This window comes from Lepisosteus platostomus, chromosome 23 (genome assembly GCF_059453375.1).
Source record: "Lepisosteus platostomus isolate fLepPlt1 chromosome 23, fLepPlt1.hap1, whole genome shotgun sequence".
In the NCBI taxonomy this organism is placed as follows: domain Eukaryota; kingdom Metazoa; phylum Chordata; class Actinopteri; order Semionotiformes; family Lepisosteidae; genus Lepisosteus; species Lepisosteus platostomus.
Window position 1 is genome coordinate 6,315,946 of NC_142633.1, and position 12,177 is coordinate 6,328,122.

Below are 12,177 nucleotides of genomic sequence, written 5' to 3' on the forward strand. Positions count from 1 at the left end.
GGCCATAAAGTAAACAGTGAGTTGATCTGGAGCCAGGGAGATGGAGTAATTCAGAGGCTAGTTTGGGAATCTCAATCAGAGTGGAGAGATAAACCAACTGACATTTGGATGGACGAGACTCAGAATGAGTAGAAAAAGGGTACACAGCACGAGTTAGCTTCACCGCAGAAGCTACAGATATGAAGGAAGTGGAAAGCAGAAGATGAAATGATTTGAAAATGACCATGAAGATCTCTAGAGTGGCTTGGTTTGAAGAAGACTAGGTGCTTGGGTATAATGGAGGGATATCACGTGGGTGTAACTGTAGGGTTTGTGCGGTGGTGGTTAAACACTCTGCCTGTACGGACGGGAACTGCATGGAGACAGATATTCCTGTAAAGGTTTATTGCTGAACAATAACATTTACACCTGCCGCGTTCTCGTTCTTTCTCTTCTTGATAGTCCCTCTTTTCCCATCACGCTCTCCCCGGAAGCAATCAGAAAAAAACAGAAAGTCACATTAACGGAAACTTATCCACAAACTGCAACAGAGAGCTCCACACAACTCAAAAACATTTCAAACTGCTCAACCAAATAAAACAACAATTGCAGGACGTAAGCTTACAAGAGGGGAGATAAAAGCATCAGAGACAGTGTGAGTATCTTCTCAAAGTGCGTTACAAGAAAAGCAAAAGAAAGCAAAAAGAAATCTAGAAGATAATAATTCAGGTGGGTAGCTGCGTCAGCATGTGTAGGCTGCAAAGGAACAAGTAATAGGTTTATTCTTCAATAAACTTAGTTTGTGGTTGTTTGTGTTATTCATCCAGGTGGATGCTGCACATTGGTGGTGGTGGAGGGGAGTCCCCATTTCCTGTAAAGTGCTTTGAGTGGAGTGTCCAGAAAAGCGCTATATAAGTGTAAGCAATTATTATTATTATTATTATTATTATTATTATTATTATTATTATTATTATTATTATTATTATTATTCCTAGTGAAATTGAGTTTATAGCAGATGTTTGAGACAGTTGTCAAAAACTAAGTTCAATAAGAATCATCTGTCAGTAATTCATAATAAATTCTTGACGTCATTTAATCATAATATACAGTATGCTATACATAAACTCCCATTTACTGTAACAAATCTTTCTTTTTAAAGTCTTCAGTCTGGGCATCAAGTTTTTGAATTAATTTTAAAGTTTAAAAAAAAGATGTGTCTAAGTCATAGATTTTCTAAATTTTCAATATGGGACACAACAAGAATGGTCTGATTGCTTTTGTTAGGCACTGTATTTTTTTAGGTAAGCAATCTCTTTTAAACAAGGTACTCAGAAGAAAACCTGAATTATCTGAGTAACTAAGATTGAGTAACTTTGTCCAGGGGGCTGGATTGGTCTTTAAAAGGTAAATTACTACATAAAACAGATGAGATCAGGTGGCAGCAAAAATGAATAACTTACACACTCCTTCGTGGATCATGGAGTATGGGTCAACCAATGAATGTGATGCAGTATACTAGATTATCAGTCTATTTTTCCTCATGATAAAGACATTTGGATTTTCCCAGGTAGTATACACTTCCCTGTGTACCCCTAGAGGTTGGGAAATAGATGTTCTACACATGTGATGCTGCTGTACTTAAATTCTGGACAAGGTATGAAGAAGAATTTCAGATTGATTTTTTAATATCTTATAAATAAATCAATATGAAATATTAAACAATAAAAAAACAAATATGAAGGTTTCTGAGGCTCCAAGTGACAGATATCTTGGTTGCTAAACAATGGCACTTGGAATGTTCCGGACAGAAACAGAGGTCATGGAGGAGTAAGGGGGGGCTTGGGGAGGGAGCCTGTTTTTTTAGTTTATTTTCACTGAAGAACACCATTTCAAGTCACATAAACCTCACTGAATTTCTTTTACATAAACCAATTTTTTATATTTTACTATGCAGAACAACGTATAATTTGCGAAAAGCCTTCTAGTCTTAACTAAATGAATAACACTGCACACACCCCTGTGCGCGTCTCCTTGTAAAGACCTGTAATTCCCTGTTTTGCTGACAACACTCTTTACACAACATACAGGGAGAGGGTTGTCTCCCAGCACTGTGATAAAGCTGAGCAACTGTATTCTGCTGTCTCCAGTGTCTCTACTGACCTAAACTACTAATGCCCTCAATTACAATCATAATTCCTTTCATTAATATAGTGTAAGAGAATGGAGAAAGTATCGTCCTGATCCGTGGGATTCACGTTGTGGGTTTGGTATTCTGTAAGAACGATGTAATTTACGAACCCTGTGCGGGTCTACAGGCGAGGTAGCTGAGGTATCCAAGGCAGGCGAGGAGGGAGAGTGGTCGGTTATTCCAGGCAGGGTCAAGACCAGGTAGGAGGCAAGAGGAGAGACAAACAAATCCGACAGGGGAGAGGCAAGAGTGAGAAATCCAAAATCAAAACCAAAGAGGCGACGTTGAGGGAGTCCAGACCAGGTAGAAAAAGGTACTGAGGAGGAAAGGGTGAGGTGAGCTCAGGAGGTGGAAGAGATCCTACTACCAAGCAATGTAACTGGGTGAACTGATTGTTGAAATAGTGAAGGAAGAGGTGTGTAAGGGAAATTGGATAATGAGGGCTTGATTGAGACCAGCTGCAGCAGTAACATATAGTGTTTTTCATTCTAGAAGAACTCAAAGTGCTTTGAAGGGTAAGTGCTTAAGTCGGAACGTTTTTTAAGTAAGCCCGTTTGGACCAAACCAGACAGGAATTTAGCTAGGGCACAGGCAACACCCCCCTCTCATACTTTTTGGAAAGATATAAAGTATAATTCCATTTTTTTTTAAATTAAGGCGACATGGAGCTTGTTACATAAAGTGATGCCACTGCCACAGCAGAGTTCAATTTCGCAGGATGTGGCTTCTCAAGAGAAGAACCGCTAGAGTAGAGTATTGGATCCTGAGCAGAGTTAGATCGGTGAGAAAATTTCCAGATGGTGAGAAACACAAAGCCAGAAGTGTAGTGCAGACATCGTGGTCGAAAAGAGAGCAGAAACCCAAAAGCCCAGGTAGCCGATACAGTAGATGAGAGCGATAAGCCAGAAGTGAAGTCCTTAAACCGCATTCAAAAAGGAACGAGTTCTGAAAACCAGGAAAGCCTAATCCAAGACAAAACATAAGGAATGAGTAGAGCTCAACAGGAATTTAAACCCAATACTGAGCGCTGGGGTTACTGCAGACAGCCCTAAAGTATGCTGGGGTTTGGAGGTGTGGTGGTGGACAGGTAAGGTGAGTGGTTATCTGATTGGATGTGGTCTATACCTTCTTAAAGGGACTGCCGGTTGGTTGCATGAAGTCCTAGATCAGGCCTATCAGGTCGTTAACTGAATCCCAGCTGGGGCCTACACGAGCCCCTCCTTCCATAATCCCCTCAGCAAAGGTGGTCTCAGGCACCAACTGTTCTCCACGGCCCTCTGTCTCGGCAGTCGATCCCTTCTACTGTTTGCATTTCTCTATAGAGCTCTTTCTTGTAGTTCATTCTTGCTGTGTCCCATGTTGCAAAATTAGAAAATTTATGACTTAGACACATCTTTTTTAAAGTTAAAAATTAATTCAAAAACTTGATTCCCAGACTGAAGACTTTAAAAGGAAAGATTTGTTACAGTAAATTGGAGTTTATGTATAGCATACTGTATAATATGATGAAATCTGCTGAGCCTTTGTGCTGCTCTTTAGTGTCATTCCGGCTTTGAAAATCATCTACTTTGGATTCAGCCTATGGGCCGAGTTTCACCTGCTGTCCCCTGCTTGCTGCACACACTTTGCTCCCTGATTCCTGCCTGCTCTTGGTTTATTTTTGAAAATGGGCTATGGCTTACACTACCTGAAGCAGCAGAACATTACACATACTTAGTCTCCTACACAGCTTGGTCTTCCTCATCTTGTCAGCAGTGGAACCACCAGCCTTCCTTAGACAGGAAATTGATGGTTTACAGGCTGATCTGTTGGTGTGGAACTGTGTGATGGAGAGAGTTGGTAGTGGATGTTTGATTGCTAAGCTAATAAGTAGACACACACTCCAACACTTCTTTCAATTATTCCACCAGGTCATCCTGAGAGGTGTCTTTTCTTTTAAGCAAACATTCAGTTTCTGATTAACCCACAGAAGTTGCAAGTGCTATTTTACGATGGTGTCAGATTAGGAGTTTCGCTCACCTTGTGTTCTAAAAAGCTGCTTTGAAACTTTGTGTTGGAAGACAGCCACCAGCGCTCAAGCTTGACAGCTGTTGTCTCTCAAAGACAAGTACAGTACTTCCTGTAGAGAAGCACTGCTCCCCTGTGGTCCTGCCTCGGGGCCATCACATAGGAGCGGCAATCTTAAAGGCCATCGGTTTCTCAGAACTGTGCTGCTGACTGATCTTCTCTGTCTTATGCAGCTTATTTTAAGCACATCCCAGGCCCTCAGGCAAAGTTGCTCAATCTGAAGTGTGATGATATGTAAATTTATTTTACATGAACCAATTTTTTTATATTTTACTATGCAGAAAAACGTATAATTTGCGAAAAACCTTCCAGTCTTAAATGAATGAATAACACTGCACACACCCCTGTGCGCATGTCCTTGTAAAGAACTGTAATTCCTTGTTTTGCTGACAACTCTCTTTACACAACATACAGATAGAGGGTGGTCTCCCAGCACTGTGATAAAGCTGATCAACTCTTTTCTGCTGTCTCCAGTGTCTCTACTGACCTAAACTGCTAATGCCCTCAATTACAATCATAATTCCTTACATTTATATAGTGTAAGAGAATGGAAAAAGGATCGTCCTGATCCGTGGGATTCATGTAGCAGGTTTGGTATTCTGTAAGAACGATGTAATTTACTAACCCTGTGCGGGTCTCCAGGCGAGGTAGCTGAAGTATCCAAGGCAGGCGAGGAGGGAGAGTGGTCAGTTATTCCAGGTAGGGTCAAGACCAGGTAGGAGGCAAGAGGAGAGGCAAACAAATCTGATAGGGATGAGGCAAAAGTGAGAAATCCAAAATTAAAACCAAAGAGGTGACGTTGAGAGAGTCCAGACCAGGTAGAAAAAGGTACTGAGAAGGAAAGGGCAAGGTGAGCTCAGGAGGTAGAAGAGATCCTTATACCAAGCAATGTAACTGGGTGAACTGATTGTTGAAATAGTGAAGGAAGGGGTGTGTAAGAGAAATTGGATAATGAGTCCAGCTGCAGCCATAACATATAGTGCTTTTCATTCTGGAAGAACTCAAAGCGCTTTAAAGGGTAAGCTCTTAAGTTGGAACCTTTTTTAAGTAATCCCGTTTGGACCAAACCAGAGTGGAGTTTAGCTAGGGCACAGGCAACACCCCCCTCTCATACTTTTTGGAAAGATATCAAGTATAATTCCATTTTTTGGGGGGAAAATTAAGGCAACATTGACCTTGTTACATAAAGTGATGCCCCTACTATATCTAGCTATAAGATTATGAAGACATAAATATTTGTCTGCGTTTTCCATATATAAACATACAGGTAAAAACATATTTAATATATTTGTAAAATAAAATTAAATGAATGCCATAAAGAATTTTGTTTTTCATACAAGGTGCTCAGGTGAAAAAAAAAACAGACATACTGTATCATCACACTTCAGATTGTTCCTTACAAAGCAAAGGTGATCACCATCTTTGGATATGAGACGGTTGTTACTGGAAGATGGCTTGGAGCTTCAGTGTCCAGAGTGGGAATAAAGGAAGAAATTCTTGACCTCAAAAAGTAGCCATAGATCTGGCAAAGACCTGTATGAAGCATATTATTCAATTAATGGGCAAATACCAGCAGTTGTGAAGTTGTATTTGTTCGTCATTATCTGCTTTTATGCGATCTAAGAATACAAATACCATATACAGTTCTGTCCGTAAATATTTGGACAGTGACACAATTTGTGTTTTGGCTCTGTACACCAGCACATTGGATTTGAAATAACTGAGGTTAAAGTGCAGAATGTAAGCTTTAATTGGAGGGTATTTACATCCCTAATGGGTGAACCATATAGGAATCACAGCCCTTTTAGACATAGTCCTCCCATTTTAGGGGACCAGAAGTAATTGGACAATTGGCTGCCCAGTTGTTTCTTGGCCATCTGTGTGTTGCATTACGAGTTCATGCACAAGAGAGCTAACAAAAGTTCTAGAGTTGATTCTAGATGTGGCATTTGCATCTGGAGTCTGTTGCTGTCCTCTCTAAACACGAGGACCGAAGAAGTGTTTTTGCCATTAAAGTGGGCCATCAGGAGGCTGAAAAATCAGACATAGCCAAAACATTAGGTGTGTCAATTAACTGTTTGGCACATTTATAGAAGCAAGAATGCACTCATAATCTTAGCAATAGCAAGTGACCTGGAAGACCACAGTAGTGGATGAGTGAAGAATACTTTCAATTGTGAAGAAAAGCCCCTTTTCGACTGTTGAACAGGTTGGCAACACTCCAGGATGAAGGTATACTGTAGATGTGTTTAAGACTACCATAAAGAAAAGAATACACCAGCATAATGGCAGAGGGTTCACTACATGATGCAAACCGCTGGTAGGAAAGGCCAGGTTATGGTTTGCTTAAAAAGCACATAAAAAGCCTCTAGTGTTCTGGGACAAAGCTTTATGGACAGATGAGACAAAGATTAACCTGTACCAGAGTGATGGAAAGAAAAAAGTGGGGAGAAAAAATGGAACTGCTCATGATCCAAAACATACCACCTCATCTGTGGAACATGGTGGAGGTAGTTTCATAGTTTGGGCATATTTGGATGCCAGTGGAACTGGCTCACTTGTCTTTATTAATGTGACTGCAGATGGCAGCAGCAGGATGAATACTGAAGTGTACAGAAGCAGCTAATCTGCTCAGATCCAATCAAATGTTTCAAAAATCATTGCAGCAGGACAATCTCTCTCATCCTAGCGTTAATCCCGCATCAGCAGGGTCCGCTTGTCGGCACGCCCGTCTCCATTTGGTGGTTTGAACCAAATCTTTGAACTGACGTTGCCAGTAAATGCCACCCAGAATACTCCAACTGGCGTGTCGCTCCGCCTGCCGTCAGTGGGGGGGAGGAGAACAAAGTAATGTAGCCAATTCATAGAGGAGGATTATTAGGAGGCATGGAAAATCTGGCCAGGACACCGGGGTTACACCCCTTCTCTTTTCAAGAAACACCCTGGGATTTTTAATGGCCACAGAGAGTCAGGACCTCGGTTTTACATCTCACCAGAAAGACGGCGCTTGTTTACAGCATAGTGTCCCTGTCACTATACTGGTGCATTAGGACCCACATGGACCGCTGGCCTGCTGGCCTCACTAACACCTCTACCAGCAGCAACCTTAGTTTTTCCCAGGAGGTCTCCCATCCAGGTACTGACCAGAATCACACCTGCTTAGCTTCAGTGGGCTGCCAGTTGTGAGTTGCAGGGTGACATGGCTGCTGGCTCTCATTACAGCAGGACAACGACCCCAAGCATACTGCTAAAGCATACATGGAGTTTTTCAGGCCAAAAAGTGGAATGTTATTGACTGGCCAAGTCAATCATCCAACCTGAATCCCATTGAGCATGCATGTCACTTACTGGAGACAAGACTGAAAGGAAAAAGCCCCCAAACAATCAGGAAATGAAAATGGCGGAATTACAGGCCTGGCAGAGCATCACAAGGAAAGATACCAAACGTCTGGTGATCTGTATGAGTCACAGATTTCAGGCAGTCATCAATTTCCAATTACTTTTGGTCCATGAAATGGGGGGAAATGTGTATAAAAAGAGCTGTGATTCCTATATGGTTCACCCAATACATATGTAAATACCCTCGAATTTAAGATATCATTCTGCACTTTAAACTCGTTGCCATTGTTTCATTTTAAATCCAATGTGCTGGTGTACAGAGCCAAAACAACTAAAATTGTCACTGTCCAAATAATGTATTTACGGACTGCACTATAAGCGTTTGGAGAGTAATCCAGTTGAATATGGCATGCTGCAATGTTTTCACCAGAGGTTTAAGGGAGATCTCTGAGAAGCCAGACATGAGAAACACTTCTTTAGAAGATTGCTGGTCAATCCAGGGCCTGGTTTCATTACACTAGATCAGTTTTGTCCAGATCTTGAGTTATACAATGATTGCTCTTGCAGAGGAAGGTTGTATGCCCTTCACTTTGCTGATACAAAGAGACGACCGAAGCATGAGGAAGTTCTTGGCCAAACATCCTCATTTTAGCTGTTCTGGCTGTGATTTCACTTTCTCAGCCAATTCACACGATGCAGCTTCCCATAAATTTACAGTATAAATATTGTCCTCCAATGGGACCTGATGAATTCCTGTTATTAAATTCCTTTACAACTCCATGAATCAAAAACAGAAATGGGGTTATTACATTGGATTTATTCCAAACTATACTACTGCATGGAGGGCCATGTTTCTGGAACCTCTTGAAACTTTTTACTCCTTAAAACCATGATTCCTGCTGGAAAGGACCTGGAGAAACATCAGTTTCAGAATTGGCTGTGTAAAAACTGAAACTGCTCTCTCAAAGCAGAGAATCCATATTTTAAAAAATCAGCACCCACATGCCTGAACAACTACCGTCCTATTGCACTCACCCCCATCATAATGAAGTGCTTTGAAAATCTGCTTATTCCACACATTAAAGCCAGCATTCCAAAAACACTTAATCCTCTCCAGTTTGCATATCGCACAAACCGCTCCACGGAGGATGCAATCTCTATAGCTTTACACACCACACTAACCCACCTGGATAAAAGGAACACCCATACAAGAATGCTGTTCATTGACTTTAGCTCAGGATTTAACACCATCATACCCATAAAACTTTCTACCAAACTCAGGACTCTAGGTTTAGATACTACCCTCTGTAGCAGGATCCTAGACTTCCTCACCAGCAGACCCCAGACTGTCAGGATTGGCAACCTCACCTCCAACACGCTCACCCTGAACACCGGTGCCCCTGAAGGCTACAGTATGTGCTCAGCCCACTGCTTTACTCCCTGTTCACCCACAACTACTGCCAAGTTCAGCACAAACAACATCATCAAGTATGCTGATGATACCACAGTCGTGGGCCTGATCACTGACAACCATGAGACTGCCTACAGGGAGGAGATAAAACACCTATGTGCCAGACCAACAACCTATGTCTCAACATCAGCAAAGCCAAAGAGCTGATCTTTCACTTCAGGAGACAAGGAAAAGTCCACTCCCCCATCTATATCAAAGGGTCTGCGGTGGAGATGGTGAATAACTTCAAATTCCTAGGTGTTCACATCTCTAGGGACCTCACATGGGCACTCAACACCTCCAGTCTCATCAAGAAGGCACAACAGCGGCTGTACTTCCTGAGAAGGCTGAAGAAAATACGCCTGCATCCACAGATCCTCACCAACTTCTACAGATGTACGGTGGAGAGCATACTGACCAGCTGCATCACAGTCTGGTATGGCAGCTGCACCGCATCTGGCAGAAGGATCCAGACGCTCCAGTCACACACAACTAGACTCCAAAATAGCTTCTTCCCCAGAGCCTTCAAACTGTTGACTCCCCCACTCCCTCCCATCATACTATGATCTCTCCTAACTTCTTCCTGTACCCACAATGACTGTACTCCAACACCACTACATACACGACAACTGAATGTAAGCCGAAATTGTACTTAAAACTGTACTAGATGTAATATTTATTAATCACCATATTATTTTTGTACTGTTCCACGAATGACTTTTGCACTGTATTTGTCCTGTTGTATTCCTTTCTCTGTTTGCTTATTTGCAGAGTTTGATTACACTTTCATTTAGTTACACTGTTATTGTGTTAAAGTCTATTGTCCTGTCTTCTGTTCTATTTATATACTGCACCTGAGTGACTAATGAGAAACACTTTTCACTATACTATACACCCGCGTATGTATAATGTCAAATAAAGCTGAATTGAATTGAATTCCATGTTTTATAACATTGTACCCCCATCTGTCAGCAGATGTGCAGTACTATGTAGCAACATAATTAAAGTCAAGGGGAGTTAATCTTCAAAACTGGGGCTGTTTGTTTGGGTTTATCTAGAATTATTCACCCGTCTCTAAAAATTCAAAACATAGACATAGTCAGTTTGGAGGGACCTCTGTGTTCTCTCATGTCGTACTTTGCCTGTGGTTGAGTTACAGCCTGTGAGGTCCTATTGTCAAGCCAATAGATAGTCTTAGAACCTCATGCGTCACTTTCTAATTTTAAGATAATGGTACTAATTTTCATACTGTATTACAGTAATCCATGAGAGTTGGAATCCTTTGCAGATTACGCTACAGTCAAAAGTTAAATTACAGTGGCTTTTGCTGGTAATTTTGCTTTTATACCAACCTCACCCCACCATAACAGGAGTCCAATAAGTTACTGCTGGAGATGGTAAACTAGACAAGGCAGGAGTCAGACATGTGCTGTACTGTGACACAGGACAGTGTGAGCAGGCAGCAAAGTGTGTATTAAAAAGGGGAAAGCAGCCAAAACAATTTCCAGGATGTAATCCAAAAAACAGTTGTAATTTTTTTTTATTCATTAAATTTATCCTCAATCCTAAAATTAAGATGTATAAAAAATGATGTTCATTATTTCACCCATGTACTGCACAGTGATCCTTTAATTGGTTAGTAATGCTTTAATTTGAATCATACTGTATATTAAACAGTTCATACAATTTTTTTTTAATTAAGACACTCTGATTAAACCTACAGGCAAAGCTCCTTTTGACAGAATAGTCACAATTTGCACATAAAGAACACACACAAGTGCTTTCACAGGCCCAATGGTGGTATTCCCCTGATCCTGCAGTCCTGTGTCAAAGTTACTGGTACATCAGACATTTTTAATTAGAGCATTTCAGACTTTGAATACTGTCTTTTCCCAGGCTGGAGGTTTGATACCTCAAGAGGAGGAAGAGAGCCTCTATGTATTCGCTCAAATTAGGGTTCTTCACTCCTGGAAACTAGGGCGAGTCGAGAGAGGTTCAAGAAAAATTATAGGACATTTCTCTAAAGGTTTTCAGAGATGTGAAAACTGCTCTGAAGTTGCGTGAGAATGTAATATAAGGTTCTTAATTAGAAACTCTGGTGGTGCTGATAGTAATCCTGGTATCCGACCTGAAATATAACCATGGAACTGTTTATCACAAGGGACACTTTATGCAAAGCTGATTCATTTGGTGGTGCTTTTGTAATAGATGCATCTATTTAACACCCTCCATTTATTGCTTTTAACATGAGCCTATAATACTTTACTGCTGGAGATGGTAAAGCAGTGCTAGATAAGGCAGGAGTCAGACATGTGCTGTACTGTGGCACAGGACAGTGTGAGCAGGCAGCACAGTGTGTGTTTGAAACAGCGGAAAGCAGCCAAAACACTGTTCAGGCTGCAATTCAACCATGGACAAAAATATATCATGAGAAAACAGAGAAGAGTTACTCCCTCTGCCTAAGTTTGCCTAAGTTTTAATTCTTTAGACACGGGACAATAATTGTAGATATACCCGGACAGTTACAATTCTGAAGATCAACTCCTCTTGACTTCAGTGTTGCTACATGGCACAGTTTGAAATGCTCAGTTTACGAATGTGAGCTGTATATAAATATATACGTGTGGACAAGTCAGTGCGCGGACTGTGTACTGAGAGTCTCATTCCACATCACAGGTCTCCACAAACCCGGTGAGCCAGTGACTATGACACAGGATTGCGGTCCGTAGCGCCCTTGAGCTTGTGATTCTGTACTGCATATTGTATATTGTTAAAGAGAGCTTTACTGTTTTTCCAAATTTACAAAATACTAAATGTTTAATAGAAGTCCCAAATTACATTGCTAACATTAAAGGGGCGCTTTGTAATACGTGTGTATGTAATGATATTTTTTTAATATTACCCAATAAATATATAACCCACAGATATATCATTTTTCTAAGTTTGAAGTACAGATGAATCTTCCCCTTGACACCGTTATTCTGATACATCACACAGACGGATTTTGTCAGAAGCAGCTGTTAAACTAGTGCGGGTTCAGGAAGCAGCAAACGCAGGGCGATCACTGGGGTAAAAAAGCGTTGAGGCTTTAATTGCAGAACAAAATGATCAGAATTAGTCATACGTACTGTAGGCAAGATCTTAAAACACAACA